Genomic DNA, 19,005 nt, shown 5'->3' with positions numbered 1-19,005 from the left:
TGTTGTGGAGTAGAACTGCATGATAAGCTCCTCATTCCACTTTGCGAGCTTCTGCCCAACAAAGTCTGCAACTCCATAAGCACTAAAGCTGTCAATCACACCAGGATAGTGTTCCTCATTTTCCTTCATGTAGGTCCAGTCGACCCATCTCATGTCACAAACAATGGGCTTCTTATCAAGCAAAACTGTCTCATAGAAATCTTGCTGTTCCTTGGTGTGAAACCTGTAATCCACAGCAGTCCTTCTCCTTGAAGCATACGGGTCTGCTTCTCTCCACTTCCTGAGCCCTGAGTCTCTCCTGAGCTTCATATCCTCAGCCACAGGATGAGCATCATTGTGGTCTGGGAGCTTGGGCTTGAGTTTTCTGAGTACTTGCTATTCATCATCTTCTTCTGCAGCTTCAGGCATTGGGGCCTTGTTCTTCTCAGTTGCAGGTATGCTCCTTGTATTTCTCTTTGGTACAGACTTGGGCTTGGAGGTAGCTTTGGGTGCTTCTTTGGGCGTGGATGCAGCAGCCACTGTCCTGATAGCATCACCCATAAGCTTAGGTGCCTTAGGTGCTGGTGCAGCAACCTCTTCTTCTTCTTCCTCTTCCATGATGGAAGCCTTTCCAAGCACTCTGGCTACGGTCTTCTTGACCCTTTCCCTCCTCTTCTTGCCTTCAGCAGCAACTGGCTCTTTGGGTGCAGGCTTTTCAGGAATCTGAGTTGAAGCTCTGGCCATTGGCATAGGCTGCCTACCTGCTGGCCTTTTGATCTTTAACCCTGGCTTTGTGCCCTGTGCTGGCTCAACTCTCTTTGATGTGGCTTCCTCTTCTGCCACATAGTCTTCATCCTCAGAATCTGAAGTTCTCTTCTTCCTCTGCCTGGTGGCAGCTTTTGGCAAATTGCTAGGAGACTTCTGCTGCCATCATCTGAAGAACTTGAGGGACTAGTGCCCTCACTCATGTGCACTTGCTGTTCTGACACATTCTGGCTGTCACTCTGATCTGACATGATGAACAAGCTGTCTGCTGACCCTGTGAATAGTTTATAGATGATGTAGAATAGATGAGCATCACAAAATGCAGAGATTTTTGCAAAAGAATGATCCAAAAACTTAGTTTTAGTTTCCCACTGAAATCATCTCGGATCTACCGATTTTTAAACTCGGTGATACCGAAGCAGTTTTGGAACCTAAACTAGTGAACTCGGTTGGACCGAGTCACAATTTGGTGGCACCGAGACTGCTAGGGTTTCACAAAGTTCAAAAATCGGTCACACCGATAAGTAATTCTCGGTCAGACCGAGTCTCACTTGTGGAATGGCATAAGCCAAATCGGTGGGACCGAGTTTTTCAACTCGGTGGGTCCGAGATGGTTTCGGCGAAAACCTAACCCTAAAATTTTCGAATCAAACCTAATCTACAAGCGCATTGACTGGATAGGAGTGTTTCAATCGTGGCAAGAATCATAATGATCACAATGTGCTAAGAATCGGATTGGAGAATAGCACAAAGATCGAGTCCATACCCTAGTTCGGCGGAGACTCACTACGGCGGCAACGGCGGGGTAGAATTCCGTTGACGGCGACGGAGACCAGCGACTGGAGGCGGCTGGCGGCGAGGAGACGATCCGGAGACCAAGTTGGCAGAGCAGGCTATCGCGCGGGCGAAGAGGTTCGGAGAAATTTCCAAATTTTTGCCCGTGACTATATATAGCCCGACCCTGTCGGTGTGACCGAGTGGAACAACTCGGTGGCACCGAGATTCATAACTGCAAGCAGTTACTGAAACTCGGTGTGACCGAAAGGTTCAAATCGGTTGCACCGAGATCGAAAACCTAGATCAACTTAATGATCTCGGTAGGACCGAAAGTGGGGTATCGGTCAGACCGAGAATCATAAAGAGGTTTTGGAAGTTTAAGTCTATGACGAATCGGGGACTCCGAGCGCTCCTCACACAGAGTGGTTCGAATCTGACTTGATCAAATTTTGTGATGTAGCATGAATAGAGTTTGAGATGAGAAAAGCATAGATAGCTAGAGGAGGTTCTTAGGCATTCTTGTCCATCCACTTGGCAAAAGGAAATAAAACCAAACAATCAAAACAACAAGTGGATGTCCTTGAATGAGTAAAATATGCAACCAGCATGCTCACACAATAAGATGGCAAATGAAATATGTGACAAGGCATGCACAACCAATTCTAGCATCTATCAAGCAATTTGCGATGACAAGGTCATCTATATATGAGTATATTGACTTAGGAGTCAAGTGAGAACACTTGATCATAGGTCATACTCATCGTTTAAGCTCAAGTGGGGTTACCACTTTTACATAAAGCATTGTTGTGTTCACATCTTTAGAGTTGCTTTATCTCAAGTCTTAGAGTAAAGCTCCCCCTAGATGTGATATCCCCCCTTAGAGGGATGAACTAACCTCGGGTTTTGTCGATGATGACTTCATGTAGATGTTGAAGATGTGGATGCTCAATGTTGATGTAGATCACTTGGAGCTATCCATTTGAGTGAATTGCACTTTCAATACCTACATGGGTTAGTCCCACAAGGAACAAACAAGGATATCCATAGACATAGAGTGATGCACACACAAGATGATGTCCATGAAAACTTTTAGGTTACCTTGTCCCTTGTCTTACCAACAAGAGGGTTTGTGACTCCTTGAACTAGTGCAAGAGGTGGAAGTTGATTGCACTTGTTCTTGCCAAAATGATAAGAGTGAAGTATGTTGGCGGAGTCACCCTCAAGAACTCTCTAGTTCTTCTTCCTTTGGATCCACATCATCTTGATGGGAATCCTTGGAGTTGTAGTCGTGCTCGATGAAGTGGAACTTGAAGTAGTCTTGGGAATCCACTTGACTAAGGTCTTAGGAGCTTCTTCAAATGCATCAATTTCCTCTTGAAGCTTGTCCTTGCCTTTTTGCTTGTAGTCTTGTGGTGGAAGATCATCTTGAGTTTGTGTCCCTTTGAAAGAAGTATCATACTTCTCTTGTTAAGGAACAAACTTTGTCTTGGGGTATTGATCTTCTTCCCACTCAACTCCATTGGCATTGAACTTTCGTTCAAAACCAACACCTTGATTCTTCCGGTACATTCCTTGCTTGCGCACAATTTCCTCGAATTGCTTACTCCCGGCAAGGCTTTTGTACACTCCTTTCTCTATAATTCCCTTCAATAAGCTATTTTCTTGCTCAAGTGTAACTTGGCTAAGAGAATCATTAGTGGAATCAAGAGAACTACTAGAAGCAACAATATTGGATTTAGCATGATCATTGTTACTGCTAGAGGAAGAATCTTTCTTGTTCTTGTTACTAGACTTGACTTGAGGCATGTAAGTGGATAAGAGTAAACGCTTGGCAATGTAAGAAGAACTTTTCTTGCGGAGATCATCATTGCTTGCTTTTAAGAACTCATGCTCTTGCTCAAGATTGAGCTTTTCAAAGCGTAATTTCTCATGAGCTCTTAAAAGTTCTCGATGATCTTCGAAGATAGTTTCATGAGCTAACTTAAGAGTGTTTAGTTCTTTAGTTAGAGCCTCAATCTTCTCCTTATCATTGTCATTCGTTTTATCTTGATTAGCATGATTAATTGACGTTTCATCATAGTATTCATCACTAGAGTTGTCAACAAGCAAATCATCACCTAACAAGTCATCTTCATCACTATTGAAATCAACATACTCGGGGTGTGTTACCTTTGGACCTTTGGCCATGAAGAATCTTCCAATTCCTTCATTTGGTGAGTCAAATATGTCGTAGGAGTTGGTTGACACAAGTGCTAGACCGGCAACACCTTCATCTTGAGTATCTTCGGAGTCGGAGTGATAACTTCTCTCGGAGTGGCTGTCGGAGTCGGAGCCAGATACCCATTCACCAACATGAGCTTGATGTCTTCGTTTTGTGTAGCTCCTTGATGATTTTTCCTTCCTTTCTGAATCCTTGCTTCTCCGTGAGTATCTTCATTCATAACGATCATCTCTACATCTTCTCTCTCTTGCTGGTGATTCTTTGCTTCTTCTTTTTGGAGAATCTTCTCTTCTCTTGTAGGGAGCCGTACACTCATTGGAATAGTGTCCGGGTCTTCCACAACTATAGCAGTTTCGCTCTCGACTAGAAGATCTTTTGTCATTGTAGGACCTTGACTTGAAGCTTCTATCTTTGCTTCTACTCTTGTAGAACTTGTTGAAGTTCTTCACCATTAAGCTCAATTCTTCATTGAAGTTTTGTTTCTCACTTGATGATGTAGGGGCTTCACATGAGGCTTTGTAGGCACCACTTGATTTGTTGTGAAGTTCCTCTTTATCCTTAAGTGACATCTCATGAGCAACAATTCTTCCAATCACCTCCGTTGGCTTGAGATCTTTGTAATTTGGCATCATTTGGATCAATGTGCAAACGGTATCATATTTTCCATCCAAGGCTCTTAGAATCTTCTTGATGATGAATCTATCGGTCATCTCTTCGCTTCCTAAGCCGGCAATCTCATTTGTGATGAGAGCAAGCCTAGAGTACATTTCAGTGACACCTTCACCATCCTTCATTTTGAACTTGTCAAGTTGACTTTGAAGCACATCCAACTTGGATTCCTTGACGGAGTCGGTACCTTCGTGCATATCAATCAAAGTGTCCCAAATTTCCTTTGCATTCTCAAGATGGCTGATTTTGTTGAATTCTTCGGGGCACAATCCGTTGAAGAGAATATCACAAGCTTGAGCATTATATTGCAACATCTTCAACTCATCCGCGGTAGCTTCACGGTTTCGTTCTTTCCCATCAAAGAAGTCACCTTGCAAACCAACACACACACAATAGCCCAAATGGCGGGGTTATGTCCAAGAATATGCATTTTCATTTTATGCTTCCAACTAGCAAAATTAGTACCATCAAAGTAAGGACCTCTACGTTGATAATTTCCCTCGCCAGACGCCATACTCTCCTAGGTTGTGAAACCAAGGCTATGACCACCAAACGCTATGGAGATCAAAGCAAATGGAGACCAAAGCTCTGATACCACTTGTAGGATCGAAAGTATGTCTAGAGGGGGGTGATTAGACTACTTGACCAAATAAAAACTTAACCTTTTCCCAATTTTAGTTTTGGCAGATTTTAGCTATTGTAGGACAAGTCAAGCAATCTTAACACAATTCAAGCAAGCATGCAAAGAGTCTATGAGCAGCGGAAAGTAAAGCATGCAACTTGCAAGAATGTAAAGGGAAGGGTTTGGAGAATTCAAACGCAATTGGAGACACGGATGTTTTTGTCGTGGTTCCGATAGGTGGTGCTATCGTACATCCACGTTGATGGAGACTTCAACCACAGAGGGTAACGGTTGCGCGAGTCCACGGAGGGCTCCACCCACGAAAGGGTAACGGTTGCGCGAGTCCACGGAGGGCTCCACCCACAAAGGGTCCACGAAGAAGCAACCACCCACAAAGGGTCCACGAAGAAGCAACCTTGTCTATCCCACCATGGCCATCGCCCACACAGGACTTGCCTCACTAGCGGTAGATCTTCACGAAGTAGGCGATCTCCTTGCCTTACAAACTCCTTGGTTCAACTCCACAATCTTGTCGGAGGCTCCCAAGTGACACCTAGCCAATCTAGGAGACACCACTCTCCAAGAAGTAACAAATGGTGTGTAGGTAATGAACTCCTTGCTCTTGTGCTTCAAATGATAGTCTCCCCAACACTCAACTCTCTCTCATAGGATTTGGATTTTGTGGAAAGAAGATTTGAGTGGAAAGCAACTTGGGAAGGCTAGAGATCAAGATTCATATGGTAGGAATGGAATATCTTGGTCTCAACACATGAGTAGGTGGTTCTCTCTCAGAACATATGAGTTGGAATTGTGTATGTGTTCTGATGGCTCTCTCCATGAATGAAGAGGAGGTGGAGGGGTATATATAGCCTCCACACAAAATCCAACCGTTACACACAGTTTTCCAATCTCGGTGGGACCGAATCAACAAACTCGGTCGGACCGAAAATGTAAACCTAGTGATCGTTAGAGATTTTCGGTGGGACTGACATGCAACTCAGTAGGACCGATATGGTTAGGGTTTGGGCATAACGTAATCTCGGTGAGACCGATTACACAAACTCGGTGAGACCGAATTTGGTAATTAGCTAACCAGAGAGTTGGTCAGGCAAACTCGGTGGGACCGATTTGCTCTTTCGGTGAGACCGAAAAGTTACAAAAAGGAAACACTGAATTTACATTGCAATCTCGGTGGGACCGATCCGCTCTTTCGGTGAGACCGAAAAGTTACGAAAGGGAAACAGAGAGTTTGCAATCCCATCTCGGTGAGACCGAGATCCCTATCGGTAGAACCGAATTGCTAGGGTTTTGGCAGTGGCTTATGACAAGTGAAACTCGATGGCGCCGGATAGGAAGAATCGGTAGGACTGAGTTTGGCTTAGGGTTTAGGTCATATGTGGATATGGGAAAGTAGTTGAGGGTTTTGGAGCATATCACTAAGCACATGAAGCAAGAGGCTCATTAAGCAACACCTCATCCCTCCTTGATAGTATTGGCTTTTCCTAAAGACTCAATGTGATCTTGGATCACTAAAATATAAAATGAAGAGTCTTGAGCTTTTGAGCTTGAGCCAATCCCTTGTCCTTAGCATTTTGAGGGTTCCACTTTCACATCCATGACATGCCAATCATTGAGCTTTCCTGAAATAATCATCTTGGAATAGCATTAGCTCAATGAGCTATATGTTGTTATGAATTACCAAAACCACCTAGGGATAGTTGCACTTTCAGGAAGGAGAGTGCATCTACATAGCCTTGTAGATCGCTAAGAGGAAGCGTTCAAGTGAATGGGTTGATGGAGTCGTACTCGTCGTGATCCAAATCACCGATGATCCTAGCGCCGAACGGACGGCACCTCCGTGTTCAACACACATACGGAACGGAGACGTCTCCCATGCCTTGATCTAGCAAGGAGGAAGGAGAGGTTGAGGAAGAGGGTCCAACAGCAGCACGACGGCGTGGTGGTGATAGAGTGGCAGTTCTCCGGCAGGGCTTCGCCAAGCTCACGCGGAGGAGGAGAGGTATTGGAGGGGAGGGGCTGCGCCAGGTTCAAGGGTGGGGCTGCCCTCCCACCCCTCCACTATTTATAGGTGGGGTGAGAGGGGGCCAGCCCCCCTAGATCCCATCTAGGGTTGGGGCGGTGGCCAAGGGGGGAGGAGTGCCTCCTAAGTCAAGTGGAGGCCCTCCCCCTTAGGGTTTCCCCTCTCCCATGCGCATGGGCCTTGGGGGGGGGGGCTGGTGCCCTTGGCCCATTAAGGTTAGGGCACCCCTTACAGCCCATGTTGCTGTATTGGACGTGGTGGAACATTTTCCGGACCTCCGGACCCCTCCGGAATCCTCCGGAACCTTCCGGGAGCTTCCCGGTACAATATCGGAAAAAACCGAACTTTTCCCGGAACCCGAACAACAACTTTCCATATATAAATCTTTACCTCCGGACCATTCTGGAACTCCTTGTGACGTCTGGGATCTTATCTGGGACTCCGAACAACATTCGGTAATCACATACAAGTCTTCCTAATAACCCTAGCGTCATCGAACCTTAAGTGTGTAGACCCTACGGGTTCGGGAACCATGCAGACATGATCGAGACAACTCTCCGGCCAATAACCAACAGCGGGATCTGGATACCCATGTTGGCTCCCACATGTTCCATGATGATCTCATCAGATGAACCACGATGTCGAGGATTCAATCAATCCCGTATTCAATTCCCTTTGTCCAGCGGTATTGTACTTGCCCGAGATTCGATCGTCGGTATCCCAATACCTTGTTCAATCTCGTTACCGGCAAGTCTCTTTACTTGTTCCGTAACACATCATCCCGTAATCAACTCCTTGGTCACATTGTGCACATTATGATGATGTCCTACCGAGTGGGCCCAGAGATACCTCTCCGTTACACGGAGTGACAAATCCCAGTCTTGATTCGTGCCAACCCAACAGACACTTTCGGAGATACCTATAGTGAACCTTTATAGCCACCCAGTTACGTTGTGACGTTTGGCACACCCAAAGCACTCCTACGGTATCCGGGAGTTGCACAATCTCATGGTCTAAGGAAATGATACTTGACATTAGAAAAGCTTTAGCATATGAACTACACGATCTTTGTGCTAGGCTTAGGATTGGGTCTTGTCCATCACATCATTCTCCTAATGATGTGATCCCGTTATCAACGACATCTAATGTCCATGGTCAGGAAAACCATCTATTGATCAACGAGCTAGTCAACTAGAGGCTTACTAGGGACATGGTGTTGTTATGTATCCACACATGTATCTGAGTTTCCTATCAATACAATTCTAGCATGGATAATAAACGATTATCATGAACAATGAAATATAATAATAATAACTAATTTATTATTGCCTCTAGGGCATATTTCCAACAACGTTAACATACAATTAGCTATGTTTCAAACACAACACAACATAGAATATTTATTTTGAGCACACCTTCTGTTTATCACTCATTATAGTGATTGTTGATGCGTTGATGATGTTCAGATAAGTTTTTAAAGTAGTAAGAAACCACTTCCATGAAGCATGACACTCCACCTCTACTACAACTAGTGCAATTGGGTATATGCAATCATTGGGATCTACTCCAATTGCTGTCAGAATCTGTCCTCCATACTTGGTCCTTATGTGAGTTCCATCTAGGCAAATTATGGGCCTGCATGACAGTAGCCATCCTCTTTTGCATGCATCCAGACATAAGTATAGAGTGCTCAAAGTTTCACCCATCCTCTTCAAGTAGAAAGTGGTGCCTGGGTTTGCTATCCTTAGCTCATGTCCGTAGTCCCAAAGCTGTCCATATTGGGCCTCCTCGTCTCCTCTAATCTTTTTCAGACAATATAACCTAGCTCTTGCTAGCTTAAATTTATTGGGCTTCATGTTGTACTTCTTCTGCACTTTGTTTTGAAAAACAGTCAAATTCATATTTGGGTCATCTCTGAAATCTTCAACAAATTTTCCAGCTAGCAATGGAGCTGTCAGTTCTTTCACTTCCCACACCCTCTCACAAGTATGCTCTCCAACATATGTTTTTATCAGGATGCACTCAACTCTACTGTCCTTAACAGCAATCATTCTCCAAGGACAACCTTCAACACACTTTGCTTCAATTCTAGTAGAATTGTTCCTTGTCTTCTTAATTTTTACTCTATTCTTCACTATGTACATGGACAGTGCACACCTAAGTTCAGCAGGGTTTGAAAAAACCATCCCAAGTTTAAAAATTGGATCTTCCATGTCTGTCAATTTGTTGAAAGCAGTGAAATCAAATTTCTGCCCGTCTTCACTATGTGGGAGATCTATTTTCTCTGTAGCAACAACATCTGGATCTTCATCATTTGCATCTTCCTTCACCTCTTTCCTAACTGCAGCAATTATGTCTTCCGGGACAGACGTGTCAACATTTTCATCAAACAAAGTGTCATCTCCAGCTTCAAAATCATAGTCAGAATCTGCAAAATCTGGATCAACAGTAGAGTCTGATTGATATGCAAGGTCCTCCTCCTCACTCTCACCACCAAATTCCTCTTCTTCATCACCAAACTCCTCTTCTTCCTCACAAACAAAATCCGCTTCTTCCCCTTCTCTTATTACCTCTTCTTGCTCAACAGCAAATTGATCTTGCTCTAACACCTCAGGAAACAAATTCTCCTTCCCCTTCTCTGTCATGACAACTTCTTCTTTCACAAAATCAGTACTCAATTTCCTCCTAGCAGACATGGATATGTTGTCCTTGCAGAACTCTCCATATCCACCTGACATCATGTTCAACATGTGCTCACTGAATGTAGGCACACAATTCCTAGCTGGTATGTGCTCTGTCTCAAATTCCTTTTTGCAAGGACTAATTACTTTAGGTAGCTCAACTGGCTGCACAAGCACATCATCCCAAAGTTGTTTCTCAAGAACATTGTCATGATCAATGTACACATGCATCTTGTGGCCACCTCTTGCACAAGCTGAATCTGTCGTAGATAATGCATGCATTTGAAAGTGCATCTGCTTCAAACCATCTAGAACAGTTTTGCCAGGATCCAACCAGTACACTGGAAAACCCATGGCTGTCACAGCATATCCTAGTTGCTTGATCATCCAATCCACCACAGCACAACAGAACGTGCCCTTGTCACAGCCATCAAAAATATCAATTGATTCTTGCATGTAAACACGGTTCGATCCAACACCACAGAACCATCCATTGTGATGTATTACTAAGCTAAATAAATCACTGCAATCACCTGCATTGCAAGAATAAATACAAATTAATCTCTTTGCTGACAACTACAAACGTCTCCAGTGGCAACTAAACCCTAACCACTTATTTGAATCTAAATTGATCCAAATCTCTAACAAAAAATCCCCAATTTGACAAACCCTGGAAAATACTGCTGAGAGGAAGAAAGGAAGGGGAAGAGAAACAGTGAGAAGATCTTACCATACTCGGGAGCATTATCCTAGAGAAACCGTCGCCGAGGAAGCAATTCATCGCCATCAACCACGCCGGCGGCGGCTTCACCATAATCACCGCCGCTGTCAGCGTCCGCAGATATTCGTCGCCGCCGTTAGGCAGCGCATCTATTGTAGGGGGTCCGGCTACCTCACCATCCTCTCCTCTAGCTCAACCTACGGAGGCAGCCGATGGGCTTGAGGTTGCCGCCAATGGGCACCCAGCCGCCGTCATGTCGCATGGTCGGGGGTGGGGGCGGTTGCTCAGGGGTTAGTAATGAACATTCTATTCTTCCTAGGGGCTTTCTTGCAATTTACACCAAGCCACCGCTTACTCACAACGCCATGTGGGCAGCGGCAATGGCTAAAGAGACGTGAGTGACCCGTTTGCTCATAAAACAAACCAAACTGACCCGTTTTCCATGTTTTGACACTTGTGTGACCAATGTGCTCATCTCGCGAGAGTTCGCTGACCAATGGTGCGTTTATCTCCAAGGCATTCTACAAAGAACTATGGGAAGGCAGACATGGCGTAGGCCAGCGCCACGTCGAGCAAGTCTTAGGGCAGGTCGATGACGGCTTTGAGCCGACATGTACGCAGCGTTTGATCGACCACATCGTCTGTTCTCCAACACCAGGCTACAGAGGCCCGTCCTGTTAGGTTTAATCTTGTCATGTTCATGTATCTGCATAGTTTGCTTTCGTTATGCATGTAGCATGGTCTAGGAGTAGCTAGCCGCAGAAGCTTCGGTTGAGTGCGCGAGGAAGTCGAGATGTCAGGCTGCCGTGCGATGCGGCGAGTACGACGAGATGTCTGTGGTGCTGTGCGATGCGTCACGGTCGCGTGAGGCGGCCAGGCGCGTTGGAGCCAGACCGGCTGAATGGGTTAGCTGGATTGGAGCTAAGAGATTCGGTGTGCTAGTTAGTTCGTTAGTGTGCATGCATGGGTCGTGTGGCTGCTGAGTCAATGTTGCACACATGGAGTGGGTAGTTAGTGCATGGAGATAGTTAGTTGAGCTAGTGGCCGGGTGATGCGTGAGTGCATGGGTTAGTGGCCGGTGTAGTGGCGTGAGTTGTGGGGCTTGGCTTGCCTATGATGTATATATATATATTTCAACAGAGTAATGAAAAAAAAGGCCGTGAGGGCTGTAGGAGAAATGTAGTCTTTGTGTGCATCAAGGAAGAGTGTTCTGGGCAAAGCCTCGTTGGGTTTCTTCCTTGGCTGTGTGCGTGTGTGTTTTCTGAGTTTCATCATGTGTGTGTTCTTGTGTGAGACAAAGAGAGTTGAGCGATGAGAGGCAGCAAGAGGTAGAAGAAGAAGCGGCGCTGCGAGAGGAGGCGGCGCCAACATGTCCGTCCAAGAATGCTAGCCACGTCAGTGATCACCTGATGCGATGGACCTGCATGTATGTTCAAAACGCATGCATGTCCATATAATTAATGTACTTAAACAGTGGGTTTCAATGCGGCCTGAAGGCGTCTTAGACCTCTAAAACAAACACACTATTCGTCTGCGGATAACATTTCGACATGTCTGCAAACATGATATGGGAGTCAAACATTCAACTATTTACTTCATATGTCAACCTTATCGCTACAGCTTTTTCTTAAACAGCAAGAACCATCCGCCCTAGCAAAGGTCAAATTCTACAAGGATATAAAAGCACTTGAAAAAAAATTGAAACAACAAGCATGCAAAATCACCTTCCGCCAAACAAATCAACATGCATTGCACGCATTCAAAATCACCTTCCACCAAACAACCTTCCACCAAAGCAAGGCATAATCACCTTCCGCCAAGTCAAATACCAGCTCGACATCTAAACGGAGAGGAGATGAGACGTGGTGGCAATTGATTGGCTAGACGGGTGTCCGGACACCCAAAAGTCCCGCAGATTTGTTTTCGTTTTGTGCAATTTTGGACAAGTGGACGCGTCCACGGACATATACAGGTCCGCGTTGGATGACAAGATGTGTTCGTAGGGCTTGGTCCAGAAGTTTGCCGGCGGTTTGAGGGTTCGTGTTGGAGATGCTTTGAGATCATCTAATGTTGAACAGGGACTCTCGTTTTGATTGCAGGTCATCGCGACCACCTTGCTTTATGCCATATGATGATGATAATCAGTGGCGAATCTTGCACAAAATTGAAGGATAGGCCCAAAACATCAAGTTTCTAAGTCTACTGAGCAAATTCATTGCAGTTTACATGTTAAACACCTCAGTATAATTCTTAAGTTGCATGTTTAGCTGAAATATGATTTTTAGAGGGTAGGCTTCAGCCTATTGAAGCCCCCCTAGTGGAATCGCCACTGATGATAATCATCCCTGCTCACATTAAGCTTCATTGCCATCAAACTCCCATGCGATGAACAGTATCTTGTACATTGGGAGCCTCACCAACACCTTGCCTATAGGTTCATGACACCTTGTGACTACTCGATCATGGAAGAAAACACTGTGGTACAATGTGCGCTGGTTGTATTGAACTGAGAGAAGCCTGCTCACTAACATGTTGGTTTCCTTCAATCTCTCACCTAAATGTTGCAAATATACTAGTGCTAATGAATAGCACAATTCCGAGAAATTAAGCACGGAGATTGATTTGCTAGCTAGCTAATTGACATACGATCAGGTGGCAAATGCAATCCATCCGGAATATATATAGTACCCCTCTGTCCCTTCAACAATGAATGGTAAGTCAGTACACACGTATAAGCATGAGCTGATAGGAACTCAAGGTGCATAGAGCATGATAAAGCATCAACTGCATGTGTACATCACAAAAGTGTTTTGTGTGAAAACAAGCTTTGCAAAGTTAACTAGAAGCTTTCAACCCATTCTGGTTGATGCAGACGACACGGGACCCGTGAGTTCTCTGTTTATATGATGTGTTTAAATCATGATGAGATGCCTGGTTAGATAGAGATAGTCCCTCCCCTCAAGGCATGCAACGCATCAAAGCATGCACATCTAGCTCGAGGAGCCCAGCATGCCCTGTATTTTTCATCATTTATTTTTTCAATTTTTTCTGGATTTTGTTTCTTGTATGCAGTTTGTCGACTGAAATCAAAAGGGGATGCATATCTAGAGGCTTTCGTCCAAGCATCAATCAATGGGAAACTCACATATAAGCATGAGCGCACAGGAGCATGAGGCGCATATATAGAGCATGATAAATTTTAAATTGCATGAATAGCAAGATCACGAGAGATTAGTCATCATAACAAACTTTGCAGAGCATGTGTACATATATTACATCTTCTTTTCTTTCATCAGGTTCATGTTTCAATCCAAGCGAAAAGACATCGTAGAAGCATGGGTAGACATAGGGCACCGATAATACTAGACACACGGCAACAAATGGCGGACTATGGACAGCAGTGCGTGCCCTCGTATAACCCCCCCCCCCCCCCCCCCCCCCTCCCCCCCCCCCCCCGCTCCCCCCCCCAAACCCAAAACCCCCCCTCCAAATTCCAACCCGCCCCCCCCCCCCCCCCCCCCCAAAACCCCCCCCCCCCCCCTCCCCAAGCCGAATTTCATTGGTGGGCCCGCCTTACTTAATCAAATCTCAGCCAATCATTCTTAAACAGCCCGTAAACTCCCCTGTGTGTCTAGCATTACTCCCTATGCACAATGCAAGAGAGAACAAAATAATTGATCCCGTTCTACCTTAGTATGAAAAACTGACATACCTCAAATGAATATTGTATGATGCGGTCTGCAACTTCAATGTCGCAGGTCACTGCGTCTGGCAACGTCGACTAGAACCTATGGAAGGAGAGGCACCAACGAATAGTCAAAGGGAAGAGGGCCCCACCTAAGACGGTGCGCTAGCGAGAGGTGAGATAAAACAAATTGGGGAGGCAAGAACCTAGTGTGTATTCTTTTTTTTTAGTTTCTGTGTTTTTAGGACTTTTGTATCTATACTTATTAAATTTTAACCTGTTATTCTCTCCACTTTAATGAAAAAGCAGAGCTCCTGCTATTACTTCTCTATATTTTATGATACACAGTCCAAGCGTGAAAAAAGATGTGACCATTCGAAGGCGAAATTTGTTGTGGTTGGAAGTTGTTGTTTTACGCGAATACGCAAAGCTTGCATATCTTTCCACCGATAGAAGGAACAGAATGAGTACAGCGAGGGATACAACAAATGACATGAACGCAGGCAGGTGTAAACATGGTGCGCGGAACAGAGAGACAAGGGATGCTCGGCCCAAAATTTGTTGTGGTTGGAAGTTGTTGTAGTTACATATAAGATATGTTCATATGTACACGTAGGACGGAAGACTAGTTAGCTCTCTTGCATGCAACCAGGTAAGCTGATGGGGTACATATGGAAGGTTACTAGAAAGCAAACAAGGACGAACCAGATTTGGAAAGGTTTGGACTCGAGGCTGTCCATTAATGGGCCTGACCCTCTAACCAAACCACAGACGTTCGAGCTCAGGGCATATCTGCTGCTTGTTCTGGCTGTCACGTCATGTATATACGTTGCACCGGTCTCTTGGAATCAAACTGGGGCTGGCTCACTTACCTGCATCATGTACGTACCAACACGCATGCATGTCCACATAATGTATTTACACAATGGTTTCACCAATCTAACAAAGTAATATGATCATAAATCTTTGGAACTACACGTGCAAAAACATAAATGGGCTGGCACTCCAAATCGATTGAATCCAACAGCCTTGGGCAAACACACTCTAGACATGGTGGTTGTACAAACATCACCTTCCTTCAGCGGTGCCACACATTTTTATGTCCAAGCTAAAGAATCGCATGGCTATGACGTGTCACAGCGGGTGCTTGTCATTCGCAGCCACCTCTTGTTCTGTCCCGTAAGGATCGGGTTGGAGTACTCCTGTCGATCGACACTGATGCACCAGTGACTGAGTTAGCCTAATACTAAACGGGGACTCCCGTCCTAATCGCTATTCTGGTTATAGGGCGTCGACTTCATAGAGAGGCCGCCTTGCTTTATGCCTTACGACGTCAATAATCAGATCTGCTCAGAAGAAGCACCGCGTCCATCGAACTTCCACGCGATGAACTGGCTTTTGTATCAGGAGCCTTTCTAACACCTTGCTCCTATAGGATGAAGTCGCATCGTCAATACAACGTCATAGAAGAAAACACAGCGGCACAACATGCGCTTGTAGTGGAAGAAGCCTGCCACCTAACATGTTGATTTCCTCCAATCTCTCACCTAAACGTTACGAATATACTACTAGCACTAATGAATAGCACCATTATGAGAAATTACGCATAATGATTGATTTGCTAGCTAGCTAGGTAACTGACATACAATCAGGTGCCAATGAAACCGTCTAGAATATATATAGTGGCCCTCCATCCCTGCAACAATGAATGATAACTCATACTCACACGTATAAGCATGAGTAGACAGGAGCGGAACACAAGGTGTATAAAGCATGATAAAACCTAAACTGCATGTGTACATCACAAAAGTGTTCTCTGCAGAATCGCTGGTCTGTTTCAACCCATGTCCCTACAAATAAAGTATTTCTACTGTATGGAGGGGTTGGCATTAAACCTTAATGCATTACGTAAAAGGGTTTCTACTATTCACAGGAAGAAGAGATGGTTAATTTGCATGGTATACATGCAAGCCCGCTGTTTGTTCTGGTTGTCATGTAATGCATGCATTGCATAGGTTTCTACTCTCCTAAAGAAACTCAGCCTGGCTCGCTGGCCTGCATGTACGTACGAATGCATGTGCATGGATATACACAGTGGGTTTATCAAACTAACAAGATAACATGATCATCAATCTTTGGAACTATATATGATTGGCCTGGAAAAAGATAAATGTGTTGGCACGACCAAATTGTCTCCTGCAGCCTCAGTCGAACACTAGACATGATACTTTGTACAAATATTGCTTGATGTAAAGGCTACCTCTACTGATACATGCCAAAAAAGAATTTGGCCTAGCTAAACAAATGCATACATCGGCTATATATATGTCAGGTGACTGTCAATCGGCGTCTCCAGTTTTGGCCTCCTGCGAAGATCAGATTGGAGTCATCCAACCTGCACGGCTGCCCTGATTTTGTGTGTTTCCTAGGACGGAACCAGAGCTCCTTCTCTGATTGCAGGGCGTCAACTTGAGCGACTACCTTGCTTACAACATACGCAGAACTGCTCGCAACAGTCTCCACAACCATCAAACTCCCCGGCTGCTCACCACATCGCCGCCGGTGAGCTCCTCGACGCCCAGCACGCCACCCCAGCTTGGCATGATTTATCCCCTTCGGTGGCCCAACTCGCGGCACCGCCCCCAGCTACTTCTCCCCGCCTGCCATATCGATGCTCCTGGGCGCCTCCACTCGCGTCACCACCGGCGCATACGCAGGCTGCACGTACCCATGGCTGCGGCCAAGCTTCTCGCGCATCGGTATGTTACTCGCCATGTATGGCCACCCTTAGTTTGGCTCTGCTGGCTGCCCAACTTTACCTTAGACCTGCTGGCTGAATCTTGGTAAAAGGATAACTTAAAGTTCAGAGTATGTTTGCTCATCTGCCGGAAGATGGTCAGCAGGACGGCAAAAGGAAGATGGAAGAACCAAAAAACTGCTGATGTGGATGCCTCCATTGATCAGGATTAAGTGCTTCCTAGAAATGTTCGTGAGATTTGTTTCACTCAGCGAGACCAAACAATCAGGAACCGAAGTAAAGTAGCTTGGGATTGTTGATGCTTTGTTCACTTTTTCAGAACTTTCTCCTCAAGTCAAGATAGGATAGTTGATTCAGATTGTGGCGCTTTTCTGTCGTATAAATGAATTTGATGTACACTATGAATAGAAGCTCCTGGCATTTGAACATCTTTGTGAAATTTGCATTGTATATTTGTTGTTGTCCACTCTTTTGATAACAATGTTGTGCAATATGCAGTGTGCCATGGAATTTGCTTGTACCAGTACTATATATCCATCAATTGCCATGGATTATTTTGTATCCATCCGTTTTTGTTCCACATATTCCAGGAGAATTTACAAGACTTGCTTAAAGCTCATGGAGATGGCACAACACCGCCTACTGCTCGTCAATTAGATTTCAGTGAAGGTGCTAGCACATCAAAGTTTCAGCAGTGACGTCCGGGTCGTGCGCTGATGGTTCCTATCTTATTGTTTCCTTAGTGCTAGTTTGCTGGGCATCTCAGCTAAATGGTGTAATTTACTTGGGAGTTATCCTTTTATTCTATAGCTATGTCCTTGTGTTGCTACTGGAATGTTGATGAACATGTATTGTCAAAGCAGAAGCAATTACAGGAAGCAAGTTTCTGATAGAGATACACGGGCTTGAACCTTACATCATTGCTATTACAAGAGTGGACAACAAGAAATATGCATCAACTATCCTATCTTGACTTGAAGATAAAAATCTGAAGAAAAGTGAACAAATCATCAACTATCCAAACTACTTGACTTGAAGGCTCCACAATCTCTCTTCCTTTTGCCATCCTACTAATCCTCTTCCGTCAGTGTAGACAACAATGTCCGTGTATTTTCCTTTTGCTCCATTGTCAATGAATGAAAGGATAACTTCAACACAAGCATATCTAGCAGAATAAAAGAATGCAGATAGACAGAGCACATAGCTATGTGCTTGTGTTGCAACCACCAGATGAGCAGACATGCTCTGTACTTGAAATACACTTCTGTGATGATGCAGCCAGCAGTTCAATGTCGAGTAACTAGGCCAGATCCGGCGGAGCCGAGCTGAGGATGTGGCAATGGACGAAACACTGGTGGTTAGCGACATAGCGAGCGCTGGTGGCTACCGGGGCGCCGAGGAGACTGGTCGTGGATGGTAGGATAAGCCTGAGGAAACTTGGAGTTAATCTCGAGTCAGTTGGTTAGCCGGGTTGTGTGGATAGGGTAGCTGTGTTGCTTGGCCGGTGCGTTGCATGAGACGTGGGTGCGTGTGCATGGCGTGGTTAGTTAGTGCGTGCTGCATGCATGGAGTTAGTGGCCAGGTGTGCCGGCTGGGTAGTGTGTGTGCACCTGGCTATAAAAGCCCCCGTGTGTACTGTTTGTAGTCGCGTCGGTTTGTTGTCGCGCTATGGTGACCGTATGTGCCGAACCAAGAGGGAGGGGCCTAAGGAAGATGTAGTCTCCGCCGGGACCGTGGTATTGTGCTGCGTGTGTACGTGTGTACCTCCATGTATGTCTGTTCGAGAGTTGAATAGAAGCCAACATACAGGTCGTTCGTCGCCGGAAAATTCTGTTCATTTTCTTCTACCTTCATCCGCCGTTCATCGCGTATGTCGCCGGTGGGTTTGTCCCAACATTTGATATCATGAGCTTGGTTGGCTTGGGCGTGGTTCACCGTGCCGGAGGCATGCCGGCGATGGCGGCGTTCGTCTGTGGCTGCGTGATGGAGCTAGGGGCCATGTGTCGGCCTACGGAGGTGTGCGGCGCTGCGACTGTCATGGCGGACTTGGGAGCGACGCGCGGCGAGTCCGGCACTACTAGGAAAA

The sequence above is a fragment of the Triticum urartu genome, chromosome 7 (assembly GCF_003073215.2).
Source record: "Triticum urartu cultivar G1812 chromosome 7, Tu2.1, whole genome shotgun sequence".
Lineage (NCBI taxonomy): Eukaryota > Viridiplantae > Streptophyta > Magnoliopsida > Poales > Poaceae > Triticum > Triticum urartu.
This window is presented reverse-complemented; position numbering follows the sequence as displayed.